Below are 18,674 nucleotides of genomic sequence, written 5' to 3'. Positions count from 1 at the left end.
CACACACACATACACAGTTTGTCTATATTGTTTTGAAGTTTTAGGCATACTCGAATGAAAAAATTTAAATTGACATAAAGCTTTGGCTAACCTTTCTTATTAAACCATGGAATTCCCCACTACAGCAATCTTATGATTTTACTCTACTATGGACGTCGATCTAGAGACGCATAACTTCATATCAAAATTTCAGTGAAATTACTGTAGTGTGGCCCGGGACCAAGAATTCTACTTTCTGCGAGAAATTATGCATTTAGTGGAATGATATGGAAACATTAAAATTGAAAATCTAACGAGTTTTCATTCATGTTTTTCAAAATATTCAATCAAATGTGAAAAATTATTAGTTTTTTTAAATTCCAATCATTTATAGACATTTCCTTATTTTGTTTATATGTACGTTGACACTAACGTTTACAAACAAAAACAAATTTCTAATTAATTAATTGGATTAGTGGCTTAGAACGCTGAGATCTCGACAACATTGTTACAGCTCAACTCGAAAGAGAATTAATTAAATTGTCTGTTTGTTCAGCCGGGCTCTGCTGTGAAGTTTTTTATTTATTATTGTCTTTTTAGGACGAAGGCCATTATTTATGAAAGTTTTTAATTAATTAATTGGATTAATACCCCGGTTACACTATTGAAGGTTAACCCACTGGGTCTAATAGATCCAGTGGGTTAATCTTTGCTGGTTACACTTAGCTTTTCGAGGATATAAACTGTCAGCTGATGTTTGTTTACGTATACATACAAAATAACTAATAAAGTCGTGTTTTACACTTTTACAATTTCTCGTATGAGATATGGTCCCCTCTTTGCTCATATTGGTATATTTTTCACACACGGATACATCTTTGTATCATGGTATCAAGCGTACTTTTTGTTAAAAAGGTGTCTAATATAAAAAAATAAATAATTTTATGATTTTCAAATAACTTTAGATTTATTAACTCCATAAAATCTCATGCGACCAATCGTAAACGTGTAAAACACGACAAACTCTGTTGCAAAAACAGTTGCAACTTTTGGTACTTTTTGAGTAGATTTGGATTTTTTTGCACAAATACCGAATACAACACTGTATTTTTGGTGGATTTGTGCCAGATTTAAAATAAACCCTGTCGTGAGAGGATTTAATTTTTGTATGGCAAATCTGGTCAGATTTGACCAGATTAAGCAATAAATCCTCATAAAGTGGGTTAACCCGGCAAAAAACTGTAGTGTAACCGCTCTATAATCGGGGCTGCCGGGCTCTGCTGTGATGGTTGAGCGTAATGGTTGAGTGTATGGTATTTCGCTAGAATTCATTTTTCATTTCCTTAGGCCATGTTAGCTCGATTAATCCAATTAATTAAAAACTTTTATAAATAGTGGCCTTCGTCCTAAAAAGGCAATAATAAATAAAAAACAAATTTCTATGTGGTTGTTGTTGAGTTGTATTTCTTGTATGATTGACTTTACCTGGTTTGTTCCACCATGGAATTTTGTGTGGGGAAATAAGTAATTTATTCGTAGTTATGGGTCGAACAACGAATAGAGAACGAACGACGTTCCATAGAAACGGGATATTACCCGGAACGCTATATATCCCTTCGAAAAATACGACAAATAACAAATGAAGACTTATGCTAAGTTTACATTTACGAAATCCACTCGATTTCAACTGTCAACTCCATCTGGATTTCATTTGACGTTTAACCTATGGATTTGACAGTTGAAAGCGAGTGGATTTTGTAAATGTAAACCAAGTATTATAACAAGTAAAGCGAAAACGTTGAGCAAGTAATAGTACGTTTACATTACGAAATTCACTCGATTTTAACTGTCAATTCCTTTGCGTATACGTCATATAAAAACTCATCTGAAATCCATTAGATATACCGGATTTAAAAAACCCACTGGGTTTCAAATGTCAATTCTATAGCGCAAACGTCGAATAAATCCTCATAAAGAAGGTTAACCCTGCAAAAAGCTCTAGTGCAGACGCCGTTTTAAGCAATGGAATTGAGAGTTTAAATCAAGTGGATTTGGTACATGTAAACGTACTGTAAGTCCAAAGGCAAAAAACTCTAATGCTATGTTTACATTTACGAAATACACTCGATTTCATCTGTCAAATCCATAGGTTAAACGTCAAATGAAATCCAATGGATTTCAGATGAGGTTTCATTTGACGTATACACAAAGGAATTGACAGATAAAATCGAGTGGATTTCGTAAATGTAAACTTAGCATAATGTAACCGTACTATTAGCCTTCGTTCTCTTTCTGCCTTTATTATTGAGTTATCTGTTCCTTTTTATTTGTCATTCTAAACAAAGTATTTGATAATTTGTTTTGGTTCTCATTCTATTGCTGTTATTTGTTTAGTTTGTTAGGTCGGTTGTTTGAAAGCAGCGGAATAGGCTTCACGTATTTGATTTTAAACTTAATATTGGTGAAATAAATCTATATACAAGAAAAATACCATTTCTTTATAATTGTGAATAGTTTTTAATATTACTTTTAGACTTTAACGTGTTGCGTGACAATAAAAATCAATAGTACGTATTATTATGTAAAGAAAATTGGACTAATGCGATTATGTCCCACTTGCTTTTGCTTGTGTCCAAGTCAATGCACTCAAATAAATTCCGGGACATGCATTGCGATGATACTCTGTAAGTTTTTAGCTGCAACCATAGCAACATTACTTTATTTGTTATAAAGAGATAAATAAAAAAATGTTTTGGTAGATAAAACTCAATATCTATTAAAAATTTAATGTAAAATAGTATGAATGTAAAGGAATTTTCTTCAATCATTTAATAACCACTCCTAATAGACACGCTACGTGTTCGAATGGATGATATTAAATTACCTCTATACGCATCGTTTGGTCTAAATTGCTTTGTTTAAAGATCTAGTCTGAGTCATAAATTAAAGCACTAATTAAGCTTCTCGCAGCAAGTCATTGGGTAGATGGTCATAATTTCTCTTAATTTTTAAAGAGAAATATGGATGGGAGTTATTAATTTAGTAATTTATATAGTAAATTTATATTTATATTATATTAAATTTATATTACATATTTATACATACAAATATAGCGATGAAGAAGCTTGTTAATATTCCAACATGCAAGAAACTATACATGTGTATTAAATACGTATTAAAAAAATGTTTCAAAATATATGGAACTAGCTGAGCTCGGTGCTCGCAACCCCGGCAAAGGGTTAAATATGCCATAAAAATGTGGCACTATGAGGTAACTTCTCCATCTATGCCCTCGCTTTCAATGATGACTTGTACATACTGACAAGTTTTTCACTTAAATAATGAAAAAGAAATTTAATATTTCATATTGGTGTCTTAGGGGATAATTCTATATTTTTCTAAAAATTGTCACAGGATGACCTCTAACACAATTGAATGATTAAAAAATACGATATAAATACAAATAGTAACTCTGATACACTATATTTATTATTTTCATTATTGAAGGGATATTATAGACCAACTCTTGTTTCGAATCATCTTTTCATTTTGTGGTTGGAGCCTACTGGGGTTATTTGTCTCCCTCCGAGTAACAGCCTTTTTTACTTGTAATACATTAGATTTCCTTTTGCATTGCTTCTAATAAATTTAAAAACTCTCAAGCTAATAATGATTTAAGTATATATTCGATATCAGCAACTTAATGGGGGTGATCTGTTTGTATTTGGATACTTCCCCGTCTTATTTTATCGCGACTTCATATACATATTGCTATAATATTGACTTTTCATTTTATTAAGGTAGATATTTCTAAAACTTATAGTGAGTCTGATATCTTTTTTTGTAACCTGAATATTCGTATATTCCAAATTCATATTACAATAGAATAAACTAAGCAGGTATTTTATGTTTTGGAATTAGGGGTATTGTATGTGTGCATGACAGGCAGACAGACTGCCAGCCCCCACAAAGAGACAAGTGTTTGTGCTCAAATGGAGAAATACAACACTCAACCAATGGAATACACAAAGCGGTCGATTCAGTCACAAACAAAGCATTCACTCGTACGGTAACCAAATTGAATTATTGTTGCGGCGGTTCGGACATTCCCCGTAACGTAAATACATAAAATAAAAAAACATAAACTTTTGTTTTTGGATATGTTGTTGGTCGTGTGTTAAGAAGTTGGTGGTCAACGGAGTGTGGTACATATTTGATTTTTTTTTTTCATTTTTAAAATATTATGAAATTTTACAACATAAACACATCTCGCGTATATTTAGTAAGAGGAGGGGAGACCACAAAGAGTTGGCTAAAATCAACTTTCACTGTACAAATAATTTGAAAATACGCATAACAAGTTTTAGAAAAAACTTACAAGTGTTTGACTTTTAATGAGGGTTTTTTTTGTAAATATTTAAAAACAGAATCGCATTGGAATGAGTAATAACAAATAGAGCACAGAGTTCATAATAAAAAGCAATGATGCAAAAACTGAAAACCTGGTACTTGTTCTGCTATGCAAACATTCAACATTTAAGTTCAATATCTTTGTTATCTTTTGTTGATATAGCAAACTAAGAACATTGTTTTCCCATTTATTGAAATTAAAAAAAATTAAAAAAAAAAACAAAAATTGTTTGTCCACGATCTTACGTGTGTGTGTGATAAGACAATGTACGCAACTTTGTCGTTTTTTTATCGTTTTCGTTGATTTATTTTCTAAGAAATATGCAGTGGCACTGCCTTTTTAGTCACACAAAATAGAGCAACAATAACAACAAAAGAAGAATTAAAATTTTCTAGTGTCTGTTTGTAACGAGAAGAACATTAGTTTTTCTTTGTTGTGTCGTCAGTTTCTGACGACATTTCTGAAAGACAAATGTGTGTTCTCGCAGTCATTAAATGTCTACGTCTCGAACTGGAACCCGCCGAGTGTGATCGCGTGTATATAGAAATAATAAAAAACACGATCCAAATAAATTATAATTAGCAACAAATTTCTATTATCGTTTGCCGGCATTCAACTGAAGAAAAAAGAGTAGAACAAAAATAGTGACAATTAGAATATAACGAAATAATAATAATACAAGTGCACAAATATTAAATTTCATTTAAATTCTCCATCTATGTCTTAGATTCTAAGAACAGTGAGAGAGAGAGTGTTTCTTACCTACAACATTGAAAAGGTAATCTATTGATATTTGAGTGATTGGACATTGGCAATTATTCAACTCAATTTGTTTTATACTCAATGATAATTGTTCTTATCAAGATTAATGCTGCTGTATAATTTTTTTCTTTTTGCAATATCTGGAAGGTATTTATTTCATTTTTTATCAAATGCAGTTAAACAAGTTTCTGATTTGAATTTATAAACATTTTGTTTTTTTTTCACACTAATTAAAATCGAATTACACTTTATGCCAAATATACATATTATGTGCAGAATTCTTATAAAGTAAAAAAAAAAATAAACGAGATAGGAAAATAAGTTGTGCAGAGAAATGTTAAAAAGGCCAGACATAATAAATGTCTCATACATATGACCAGTTTCTCTAAGACGATCCGAATCAAAAAATTCGTTCCATTAAGACCAAATTCCGGTTATTGTTTTCAAATTTTGTTTGATTAAAAAAAATATGAATCAAATATTTTTCAAAAAACAAAAATTAGGTAGTAGTTCGAACGAATTTGAATTCGTGTCGTCTTAGTGAAACAGATCAATAATGTCAAGTAATTATGCTTTTCAAAAGAAATGCATAGGTAAAGACAACCGACGTAGCCCGGGGAGCCTCCCCCGAACTTATAATTATACCCTACACCATACTGTGGTAAGGGATATTAAGTCTTTGTGCATTTGCCTGTAACATGCATACGGAAACGAAATAGCTATGGGTCTATTTCCTTTTGGAGATATACATACAATCACTTTCTGAGTCGATTTATGCATGTCCGTCCGTTTGTCCATGTATTTTTGTTCCCAACTTACAGGTCGCATTTATTGTCTGATTCAACTGAAAATTGGGGAATATAATTTTTGTTAGCCATGGGAAGAATGCTATTGCTTTTGGTGATAATCTGACTGCATTCGGTCAAAAAATAAATGTGCCAATTATATTGAAATCGGTTCAGATTTCGATATAGCTCCCATATATTTTTAACATATTCACAGTGGTGTAGGGTATCATTTAGTCGGCCTCGGCCGAATTTAATCCTTTCCTGACTGTTTATACAGGGTATATATACTTTGATACGACCAAAAATGTGCCTCATCGAAATAATGGTTTTAGACCCCAAGTATGTTTGTAAGATATCCCTTTCAGACAATTTTGAGTCGATCTGGCAATGTCCGTCCGTCTGTCTGGCTGGCTGGTGCGCACGATAACTCTCGAACGAATCAATCGATTCGGTTCAAATTTTGAGTATCGAAATATTTTGTCCAGATTTGATTTAAGTTCGAAGATGGGCCATATAGGTCCACTCCTTCAGGTACCTCCCCGACAAATGTTCAAAAATTGTCGCAAAACTTTTGCGCACGATAACTATCGAAGGGAGTAACCGAATTGAGCCAAACTTTGCATATGGTGATACTACCTCTAGGCATACATCATGTTCGAATATGGATTATATCGGTCCACTGCTTCAGGTACCTCCCACACAAAATTTGAAATAAGTGCAGTTTAGTGACACCTCACGAATCTTTATGAAATTTTTTGTAGCAGGATGTTCGTGCGGCCCCCTTTAAGTCATTGTAATTTTTTTCGAGGGCAAGTCCATTGTTCCTGAGTTAATGGCGCATAACCTCAAAAAAACGCTGGACTATGTCGCGAGTTCAAATAAACGGTGGCCAAATATAAAAGGAGTTTGCGTTGGCAGATGAATTTTGGTATAAATACTTATAGTTCACTGACAATGTCGAGATCAAAAAAATTGGGAAGGTCGGTCGGATAGTCCCCATGCATCGGTACTTCTTAATGTTTCGGTATTTTGAATATTTTAGCAAAATTTATCAACCAAATTGGTTGAATTTTGAGATGCGGGGTTTTCACTTTACAAAAAACTTTTCCGATAAAAATTATGGACATAGGTCCTCGTTTTGATATAGACCCCATATAACGGTACCTTCCGATTTTCAGAATTTTGAAGATTTTACATATGTTTCACGCCCAAATACGCCGAAATTTTTCATTGAGGGTTCTTTCTGATAGGTCCACGTTTTGATATAGCTACAATAGAACGGTATCGCCCGATTTTCGGTATTTTCAAGGTTTTAGCCACATTAAACAACCAATGTAGCTGATATTTGGTATTTAGACTTCGCCAGGTCTTGCGAAATATTTTTACAGAGAATTTTTGGTATTGGTTCACGTTTTGATATAACCCCCGTGGAACGGTACCCCCCAATTCTCGGGTATTTAAGGTTTTAGCCACATTATCCACCCAAAATTACAGAAATTTGGTATTCAGTCTTCATATATTTTTGTGAGTTTATTGAATACATCAAAATTTTGTCTTCAAATAAGAGGATTTTTCTTAAATTTTTTTGACCGATTTGGTCAACGGTCAAATTTGGCTCACAGTTTCAATTCACATAGGCTGAGGGTATATCTCTGTCGGCAAAGTTGACTGATACTTTTTTACTTGTTTTTTCAAATTTCAAATTTTGTCAATTTTCCGAAATTTTTTCCAGTAACCCGGGTTAGACCCGGTTCTACTGAACCGATTGGGTATTATTGAAAAGCTTATGGAAATTCCTACCAGGAGATATGGAGAAATCGTTGGACCTCGTACCGGACATACCCCAGAGGAGAAAGTCTCTAGCACGGCCTTCGCGCCCATGCTCGACTTTTTGAGGATTTTAGGAAAAATTTGAGTCTAAAATTCGGGTTTTAGCTATCTCCTGAACACGGACCCGTCGTCAAGAAAATTATACATTCCCGGAAACAGCATAAAAATACCTACCTCTGAACAACTAGAGTTGTTCCGTATATTGTCGACAGTCTTAACTTTTATACCCCCACCATAGTTTGTTTGTAATAGTACATTTTACCACAAATTCAACAAATTTAAGCTGTCGGTCCCTTGAAGCCATTTCCTTCGCATTTTAACTCCGCTAACTCGAAAACCTCGATAATTCGTATAAAATGGCCGGTCCCTTGGATTACGAATTATCGAGATTCTACTGTATATTGTCACCATAAATGCCCGGAGAGGTAACCCACAAAACCAAAATTTTACAGGAAAAGCAAAAAACTTTATAAAATGAAAAACTGTTTTATAGAAAATCAATCTTATGAGGCGAGTATTTGGAGTATTACACTGTGCGACACGAAAAAAATTAACCACATTCTGACACCGCAGCGTGATAGAAGACGAAAAATAAGAAGACACGTGTCTCGGCGTTTTTCCCTGTTACTTCGAATTTCGCGGTTATGGGCCCCCAAAGACCTGAGGCCTTGATGTCAAAAAGGACCATTTTGTCAGGCTCATATCTTCTAAATCGCTAAGAATTTGGGTTTACTCGAAGAAGAAAAGTTGTAGCTCTCGTCTTAAAGAATAATAATTGTGAGCACATAAAATCCATTCAACCCCGCCTTTTAGGTCAAAATCGTTAAGGTCAAGTTTCCGTTATAATTTTTTCTCAGATTTTGGCCTACAGATATCAAACCGATCAAAATTGAATCAAACAACCAACTACAAAAATGTACCTTAGATCTCAATAAACAACTTTCTAGAACATACGAACCCTGTAGAAATGGTTCATAAAGGTCAAAATTGCAAAACAAATGCAATTTTTATTTTCTTTTTTCGGTTTCTGCTCCATAGAAATTAAACCATTCAAAATTTAAGAAAACATTCAACCACAATAATGTAGCGAATATATCAGTATACAACTTTGTGGAACATCAGAGCTCTCTATGAACTGTTCTTAAAGGTCAAAATAGCAAAAAACTTTAGAAAATATTCGATTTTTATACTTTTTTCTCCGATTCTGGTCCATAGATACCGAACCGTTCAAAATTCAAGAATACAAGCAACTACTAAAATGTACCTAAGATCTCAGTTAAAAACTTTCTAGAACTTATGAACATTCTAGGAGCGGTCATGTATGAGTAAGTAATGAAACTAAAACCGCGAAAACGCTTGGTTTTGGGATCCGTCATTACAACAAAATTTGCAATGTTATCCCATTTTCCGAAATGCCATTTCTTGAATAGGATCGTTATTTTTCCAGAGCCTGTATTTCAGTGTTATGTATCCCATCAAAAAAATAATTTCGATTTGCATGTGGGTTACGTCTTCGGGCATTTATGGTCACGATTATGGCGCGTGGTTCCAAATCTTATTTTCAGTTATATATCTTTTTATAGTGTCTTCACAAGTTTGTTTTCGAAACACCTTGTTATTAAGATTTTATTTAATATCAGGTAAAAATGCATCAAAGTATGATACATGGATCCGAGGTTGCAAAAAAGTCATAAACCTAATAAAATTATTTGATAGACAAGAAGGTTGTCTTCCGTAATAAGAATTAAAAGTGCGCAATATTTGCATACATTAGCAAATGTGCGGTTCGAATCCCAAAAAGACCAAAATTTATGTCGCAAAAGTTAGTATACAACGGAGAATCCCCGTGGAACTGTTTAAAAAATTCTTGATATTTTTGAACAAAATGAAACTAAATCTGTACTTAAGATCATAAAGAGTATATTAATTGGTTTTAATGGCAGGTATAGTACTTATAGTGACAAGTCCAAAGTACACTGGATCGTAAAATCCACAAAAATTGGTCATCTACAAATACAACAACTGTAGCGACAAAATTCCGGGTGTTATGTCCTGTTTATGAATTTTAAAGCCATCAAATGCTCAGAAACGCTCTAAAGTTTCAATATGGGGTGATCTTGATCGAGTTTCGACTTGTCCTTTTTGAAAAAACGGGAATTTCTTGAAGGAAACCCATACTTTTGATGCCGTTGTCATTTTGAAGCATGTAATAATTCTTATTCCCTACACATAATGACTTTACTTTTCGGTTCATTTTCTCACAAATTATGTCCCTTTTCACATTCCTACCAAAAATAAAGAGTAGGAGAACCTCAAGTTCTGGTGTAAGCCCTACAGTGATACTCCACCACTACAGAAGGATATGATAGCTAATTTAAAATTTTAATACAGAGGTTTCTCCGCTGTTATAACGCATGGATTGTGCAAAAACGTTCTGAAAAGCTTTGTTCGCTTCACTTAGGGCCAAAATACAACTAAATGGATCAGTTAGAAGTAGTTCATTAGACATTAGTAGTGCATTAGGCACTAGGGACACGAGAAGAATGTCCGATACTGCTAAAATGCCGGTAGGACAGTATAACTGTAGGGCTTACAACGGACCTTGAGGTTCTCCTACTATTTACTTTTGGTGGGAATATGAAAAGGGGCATTTGTGAGAAAGTTAACTCAAAAGGAAAGTCCTTATGTGTAAGGATTAAGGATTATTACATGTTTCAAAAGGACAATAGCCTCAAAAGTATGGGTTTCCTTCAAGATATTCCCGTTTTTTTTTAAACAGGACAAGTCGAAACTCGATTAAGATCACCCCATATTGAAACTTTAGAGCTTTTTTGAGCATTTCATGGCTTTAGGATTCATAAACAGGACATAACACTCGGAACAGTTGTTGTATTTGTAGATGACCAATTTTTGTGGATTTTACGATCCAGTGTACGTTGGACATGTCACTATAAGTACTATTACTGCCAATAAAACCAATTAATATACTCTTTATGATCTTAAGTACAGATTTAGTTTCATTTTGTTCAAAAATATCAAGCATTTTTTACACAGTTCCACGAGGATTCTCCGTTGTATACTAACTTTTGCGACATAAATTTTGGTCTTTTTGGGATTCGAACCGCACATTTGCTAATGTATGCAAATATTGCGCACTTTTAATTGTTATTACGGAAGACAACCTTCTTATCAATCAGATAAAACTAATTGCTTGTTGTTTTCAATAAGTTATAGTGATATTTATCCCTAATACATTTTGGTTTCAACGGTGTATACTAACTTTTGCGACAGACTGTATGTGCATATGTACTTGACGATTGTTCACAACAGATGTATCGTGTTATCATATATGTATGTATGCCGCTCTAAACACACATCTAATTTAAATTATCAAAATTACGAATTATTTAAAACTTCTTTTGTATAACACACAAGTAAATGTTCAGGTAAAAATGATTACACATATTGGCCTTCACCTTCACAATAATTCCAAACACGTACAAAACGTATGTAATAGGGTGTCCCTGTACCACCAAGTAAAACCAAATATTTGTATACAAATCTCAAATTCAAAATATTCAATACATTTCAAAACCTAGGCAAATTTCCGAAACCATATTTGGGATTAAATGCTATTGAGAATGACTGAGGTAGAAGATGCAAATGTAACATTTTTTATAAAAATAATGTACTTTTTGTTTCAAATCTATGTAACTAACTAACTTTCCATGACAACCGAAAAAACTATTTTGTGTACACTGTACACCCACCTCATTGATTTAATTGATTTTCCTCAAGTTTAATATAACATCAAAATCATTTTTCACATTCCCTCAATAATCAATGGCCAATTTTGCGAGAATAACATCGACTTGCAAAAATTTCTAATTAATTTTGTACATTCATATATGTACATATAAGTACATAGAAATCAGTCATATACTTGATCATTGATAATTGCCGAATATAATGTGACCTCAACCTATACTCTACATAGAGTGAGAATACAAATAAAAAACACTACAAAAATGTACACAAAAACAATAGCTGTTTGTTTATAACGTATTTTTTTGGAAAGACGTACTTAATTATTCAAGTTTAACTTTTTTGTGAATTAGTTTTAAACACTTCATTCACATGCAATGACGATTATGAATGATGTTGACGACAACGACGCGACGACAACAAAGGAAAGGTTAATACCCAATTGTTGGATACATTTACTGAATTTCATGACAGTTGTTGTAGTTGCTTGTATGTCGGTCGTCGGTCTACTCACAACAAACAAAACAACGACTCATCTATCTATAAGATACATACGCATACAACAAGTGTCTGTGTCCATCTTCCTCCCTCCGTCTTCACCTTTCCCACATAGGTAGATACTTCTTATTTTCCACACAATGGCTTCTGTTGTACCTATATTCGGAGTACACATTCCCTTTGTTTGCTTGGACATAAAGTTACTGTAGTCACAATGAAAGGAAGAGAAATCACACTCTCATTTACATCCACTGCCGTTTCTTGGTTTCTTTGTTTTTGTTTAAGGTGAATGAGATTCTAAGTGTTTTTTGTTTTATTATTTCACAGCTGCTTTCAGTTAAATAATTTTCAAGCGTTTCAAAATCCAAATAAGGAGAAGTCATTGAACAGTTGTTTTGGAGAAACGAGTAACGAAAAATACCTATTTGTTTTTAAACTAAATTCAAACTACATATCTATCTATATATATAAAAATGGTGTAAAAAATGTATAGTAATTCATAAAATGAGAACGGCTAGGCCGATTTCTGTAAAAATTTTTGTCAGTTATTCGTATTTTCGAGGAGAAGGTCTTTACGGAAGAAAATGTTGGAAAATCTCTCTGGAAAAGTCGGAAAATTGGAAAAATTGAAAATTGAGTTTTTGTATGAAATTTTATTCCTTAATAGCGAGACGAAGTTCGCCGGGTCCGCTAGTTTGTTATATAAATTTAAGTCAAGGAAAACAGAGATCAATAGTCGATCAATAGTTGTTTAACGCCGTAACCCAGTTATGACATACCGGTAATAGAATGAAAGCAAATATCACGCAGGGTTTGAGAAGTAATTGCTCCGTTTACAACAATTAAGTCTGAAATAAATGATTCTGTTACATTTGCCTTAAAAAAACAAGTAAGCTGAACCTGTGACCGCTGGAAAATTTCAAAAAGTAGGTATCACATAAGGTTTTATTTCTGAAAAAATGATATGGGGATAAATCAAAGTGTGGACCTATGTTGATAATTGTTGGTGGAGAAGTTTTGTGACCACTGGGAACCTCAAAAGTCGAATTACAATTAGTTCGCTTAAACATTGTTGTTTAAATCCTCAAAACACCGAAATATGGGGTACCGTTATATGGGGACTATTTTGACAGTTTTCGGTGGAGATGTTTTTTGACCACTGGAAACCTCAAACGTAAAATCACAGGTAGTTCGGTTAAAAATTGTAGATAAATCCTCAAAATACCGAAAATCGGGAAGTACGGTTATATGGGGGCTATAGCAAAACATGGACCTATGTTGACAGTTTTCGGTGGAGATGTTTTGTGACCACTGGAAACCTCAAACGTCAAATTACATGTAGTTCGGTTAAAAATTGTAGATAAATCCTCAAAATACCGAAAATCGGGAGGTACGGTTAAATGGGGGCTAGTTGAGTGGGGGGAGTTGAGAGAGGAAAGTTAAGTCGGGGAGGTTGAGGGTGGGTAGAGTTGAGGGGGGCCACAATTGTATGAATTGGTTCAAGCTGTACTTGGAATCCCGGCTTCGTCAAAATGTTGTCTATAGTTTCGCTTTTTAGGCTGGTTCGGACTTTTTGCTCGCACTCTTCGAGTACTCCCACTTGCGAGTAAAAACGAGCAAATCGGAGCTCTGTTGCCGATATTCGAAATCGAAGGTTTTCCTGCCACAAACTGAGCGACGAATGAATCGTTTTCAATTCATTCTCGTGTGTCGTTCACGAACAAAATATCCGCAAAACTATCGAGAAACATTCGAAAACGATATCGTTTTCAATAGCAATGGTATGGTATGGGTTCTTGTCTTGTTAACTTGAGTAGGTATTCGTTTGAAATTATGTTTGGACAAAATATTCTACATATTATTCGTAGGTATTTGTTCAGGATTACTTGTTCTGTTATTGTTCACAGGTCACGTTTCGCCTCCATACAAAAGGGTAGATTTTACGCAGGAATTGAATATTCTTAGTTTATTGTTTTTGGAGATTTGTGTTGAGCGACAGGTAGGTTTGGTTTATATGCCCGAATGCAGTTTTTGCCTTCTTTAGTCTGTTGCAGACATCGTTTTCTACTCCGTTCTTTACTGACATTACGCAGCCCAAGTAACCGAAGTTTTCCACGTATTTTATACCTTCGCAGATTTTAAACTGTGTGTCTGTGCTGATGTTAATTCGTTAATTCAAGGCCTGCTTTCGCTGCATTAGGCTTTCTTAACGTCCATGAGCAACAAGTAAAATGGTATCCGGATCTCGATGGACTGTTCTGTAATTATTCTTATAGGTTTGATTTGGTGGTCGGAGGCCAGCTTGTTCATTTTCTAAGTAGTTTTTCGATTGGATTTTCATAATTGTTGCAATTAGAAAAATCATTTTTCGCCAATTTTACTATTGCACCTTCAATCCATGAACTCCAAAGACTTCCTTCCGTTAGTCCATGTATGTTTTTTGCAGGTAGGGATGTACAATTGCTGCTGCTGCTGGGCTTGTTGGTAGCAATTCTGGCTGAATTCCGTCCTCTCCAGGTGCCTTGTTCCCGGAGCTCCGATTTGCCTCGATTTTACTCGCGAGTGAAAAGTACTCGCTAGTGGGAGTACTCGAAGAGTGCGAGTAAAAAATGCGATTTGCTCGTTTTTACTCGCGAGTGAAAAATACCTGCCAGTACTCGAAGAGTACGAGTTTTACAAGAAGTTTACTCTGCACTCTTTTGTTTTATTTGGGAGCACTCGCTAGTACTCTTGGTTTAAAAATAAGAGTGCGAGTGAAAATACTCGAAATAGAGTACGAGTTTGCTCGAAGAGTAAAATCGAGTGAACAAATTTTTTTTTGCTGTTTGTGTGTTGTTGCGAACAGGTTTTGATGTTCCTGTGGACTGAATATGGAAAGAGCAAGTTGTTCGGAGGTCCAGAGGAGGTTGTTCCGAAGTCCGGAGAGGGTGGTCGTCTCAATCTCACCTAAATACCGCTATAAAAAGCAGCATTCACAAGATGAGAGTTTTCTCTATGGTTACCCAATTTGCAGTAATGCAGCAAGGTACATATGGCCAAAATAATAAGTACACCATGGTTTATGTTCAACGTCGTAACGTACGTTAAGTTTTTTTTAAGTAAAATATGGCAACTTTGCCACATTTGCAAACATCTATATGGCAACTTTGAATCAACAAGTGAAGAGACGGAAAAATCCCGTTACTTTTTGTTTCTGTGTTATTTTTGTGCTAAAGTTCGTATTTTGGCTGGCCAAAATAATAAGTACATTTTCGATTTTTCAATATTTACCTGTTGCTGCGTGCACTTTAATAAAAGTTTGTTATTTAACTAATTGTACTTATCAAAATTAAAACAAATTGCACCACAATTTTATCGATAGATGAGTCGAAATAAGCACTGTTCTCCAGAAGAAAGGAGACTAGTGACAAAATGGAGAAAAGAGGGAAAAAGCCTGAGAACCATAGCAAAATCACTTGATAGATCAGTGTGTTTTGTCAAAAATGCGTTGAAATCTGAACAAAGTAAAGAATCACGCGGTAGGCCAAAAAAGACATCGCCAATAACGGATTGCCATATTGTCACCCTTGCAAAAAGATACCCTTTTATATCCTCTCGGCAAATTTCTTCGGACATATGCAATGTTATATCCGCTCCAACCATTCGGAGAAGACTTGGAGATGCCAAATTGCCAGGACGAATAGCCAGAAAAGTTCCACTGCTTCGTAAAAAAAAATTATGACGAGGTTATCTTTCGCAAGAGATCCTGTGGAGCGATGAAACCAAAATAAATTGATTTGGAAATGATAACGGAAGGAACGTTCGTCGCCCCAAAGGAAAATAATTTCATGTTCGGTTTACAAAAAAGACAGTCAGACATGGAGGTGGAAGCATAATGGTATGGGACTGTTTTTCTTGGAATGGCGTTGGTCCAATATATCGCATCACTGATACAATGACCAGATTCGAGTATAAAATATATTAGAGAATATCATGTTGCCATATGCTGAAGAAAACATGCCACTTATATGGGTGTTTCAACAGGACAACGATCCGAAACACACATCCCGGTATGTCAAAGATTGGTTTCAGCAAAATAAAATAAAACTCCTTGATTGGCCTAGCAAGTCTTCTGACCTCAATCCCATAGAAAACCTTTGGAGAGATTTAAAAAAACCCATTGGCACACAATCGTTCCAAAATAAAGACCAACTTTGGGATTTTGTTCAAAAAGCTTGGTACGAAATACCTGTTGAAACATGCCGTAAGCTTATAAGCAGTATGCCACAAGGCAGTATGCCACAAGGACGTAGACAATAAAGGTGGATATACTGGATATTAATGCTATAAGCAATACTGATACAAATTTATACTAAAAATTTCGAATTTATTTATTTTATTTTATGTTTTACAGAATGTACTTATTATTTTGTCCACTATTTTTTAAGACATTAAAACGTTTATTTATCGCGAAAATTCCTGCAATACTTATTGAAATAAGTTGGTTTTATGTTGTAAGAATTTAATAAAAAAATCTGCTTTGCGTTACAATAAATACATTTTTTTAATTTTAAAGATTTTACAAACTGGTGTACTTATTATTTTGGCCATATCTGTAGCTGGGTACACATTGCTGCCAGTTTTGAATGACTGCTTTGCTCAAATAACGGCACCGGCACATACGGCGCGGCCACATGGAAACTTCAAGAACACTTTTTTCATGTGGTTGTTGTTTTAAAAGCTTGACTCGACGCACAACGGACCGTATGTGCCGGGGGCATAATGGTTTCTTGAAATACATTTTGGACGTACATTTTGGTTGTTGGACAGTCAGAGATCAATAAAAACTCTTATTGAAAACTGACTGACTGGCCGCTTAATGAGGGCATTAGTAGGAAGTTAACGCTAAAAACAACGAGATATTTACAATTTCCATTTTATCTCGAAAACTTTTCACGGAACATTGTCATCCATTAAAAATTCTGATAAGTGAAAAGATCTTGACAACGATGCCGGCGGTAGCGTAGCTTCCGACAGATCCATTCGTGCCGTAAACTAAAAAAAAACTTCAAAAGGCAACGGGAAACCACTGATGTAATTATTCCCCTGCAAATCATACAATATGCATATCATAATTTGTTTTGTCTTCTTTTCGATTTTAAAAAGAAAGCGTTAATTGATCATTCTTAATTAATACGTTAATAAAATTTATTTTTTTACTAATTCTAACTAATATTTAATAATCACAACAGTGTAGACAAACAAAATACATTAGCGGTATTCACTCATTGTGGTTGATTTACGACTCTTGTTAATGTACTATATTTACCAGGGTTTTTTTACAACGAAGTGTGAATGTCTTTTTTGTGAATATCGTAAACAAGTCAAAGCATCTTAACGTCGTCGTAAGTCTATCTATTAGTTTCAGTTTTAATACACTTTTCATAAAAAATGTTTTTTTCTTGGCCTCCATTCTTTTATTATTCTTTTATTCTTTTTATTTTTCCCATTTTTCTACCAAAAAACAAAACTCCGACATAAAATAAAACTCACAACAAAGTGACGGCACAACAATCAGCTGTTCTAACCCTTGTAAAAGTGCATACAATGGAATGTTTACAATACTTTTATGCTTGGTTTACATTTACGAAATCCACTCGATTTCAACTGTCAAATCCATAGGTTAAACGTCAAATGAAATCCAGATGAGATTTCATTTGACGTTTGAGCTATGGAATTGACTGTTGAAATCGAGTGGATTTCGTAAATGTAAACTTAGCATTAGGTCGAGTAAATTAACAACCCTGTGGTAAATTAAACTTTCATGTATTTTGTTGTTGTGGTATTGTAAACAGTTGTAGATCTACAATATTAACAAGATGTACAAGATCTACAATGCCACTTTACCAACATGAGTGAATACCGCTATTATGTTAATTTATTGACCACCTACAGGGCCAGACAATACAAAACATACATATATTGACATCAAGTTGCAAATATAAAAGTTGATGGAGAAACGGCAGATAACGTTCCCATATCAAAAGGAGTAAGACAAGACTGCATTTTACGCAGAAAGGACATTCAGAGTGTCGGTCAATAACGAACAAATTTCTGTCGGAATTAGCGGAGAACTAATAAACAACATAATCTATGTCGACGATACCATACAAAAATTAATAGATACGTTAAATCAACGTACTGAAAATACACACGAAAAAGACCAAATATATGATTGTCAGCAGAAAAAACTCACGCCCAATCAACACATCGTTGCTGATTAACAATTCTGGGAGTACATCCGCCGAAATGAAATGTCGCATAGACATAGGCCCTTCAACAAAACAACGCTTCATTAAATGCTACGTTTGATCCGTGTTGCTGTACGCATTTGAAACATGGAAAATAAAATCTGTGAATGAGAAAAAAACTGGAAGCCTTTGAAACATGGATATATAAAATTATAATATATTCTATATTCAGCAAAATGTTTATAGCCAAAGAAGTAGTTGAATCATGAGTGCAAGTGATTTCGGACTACATCTTTTTACGTGAAAGAAGTCATGATTTTTACAAGGACATGGTGCAGTGAGGATACTGTCTAACTTGCTTCTTAAGCACACATTTTGCATAAGTTCTTTGTAGTGAATAAATATATATTC

General features: G+C 34.3%; 1 protein-coding gene across 18 annotated transcripts in view; it reads left to right on the top strand.

The window, feature by feature from the left end:
• The window catches only part of Ctl2 (Choline transporter-like 2), a 44,797-nt gene that overhangs the window by 8,764 nt on the left and 17,359 nt on the right, over positions 1–18,674 (top strand). For 2 of the 18 annotated variants that reach the window (XM_073962593.1, XM_073962600.1), the window contains exons 1-2: positions 3,998–4,184; positions 5,118–5,168. The exons of 2 other annotated variants lie outside the window; for them this stretch is intronic. The gene's annotated coding sequence lies outside the window, so the exon portion shown is untranslated. Of the gene's footprint in view, positions 1–2,262; positions 2,664–3,969; positions 4,185–4,877; positions 5,300–18,674 lie in introns of those variants that run through there. 14 more of the 18 variants (XM_073962596.1, XM_073962601.1, XM_073962594.1 and 11 more) reach the window with 11 other exon arrangements.

This window comes from Musca autumnalis, unplaced genomic scaffold, assembly GCF_047663935.1.
Source record: "Musca autumnalis isolate F117 unplaced genomic scaffold, ASM4766393v1 scaffold_1, whole genome shotgun sequence".
NCBI classification, from domain to species: domain Eukaryota; kingdom Metazoa; phylum Arthropoda; class Insecta; order Diptera; family Muscidae; genus Musca; species Musca autumnalis.
Note: the sequence above shows the minus strand (reverse complement) of the source record. Positions and strands in the feature narration are given on the sequence as shown.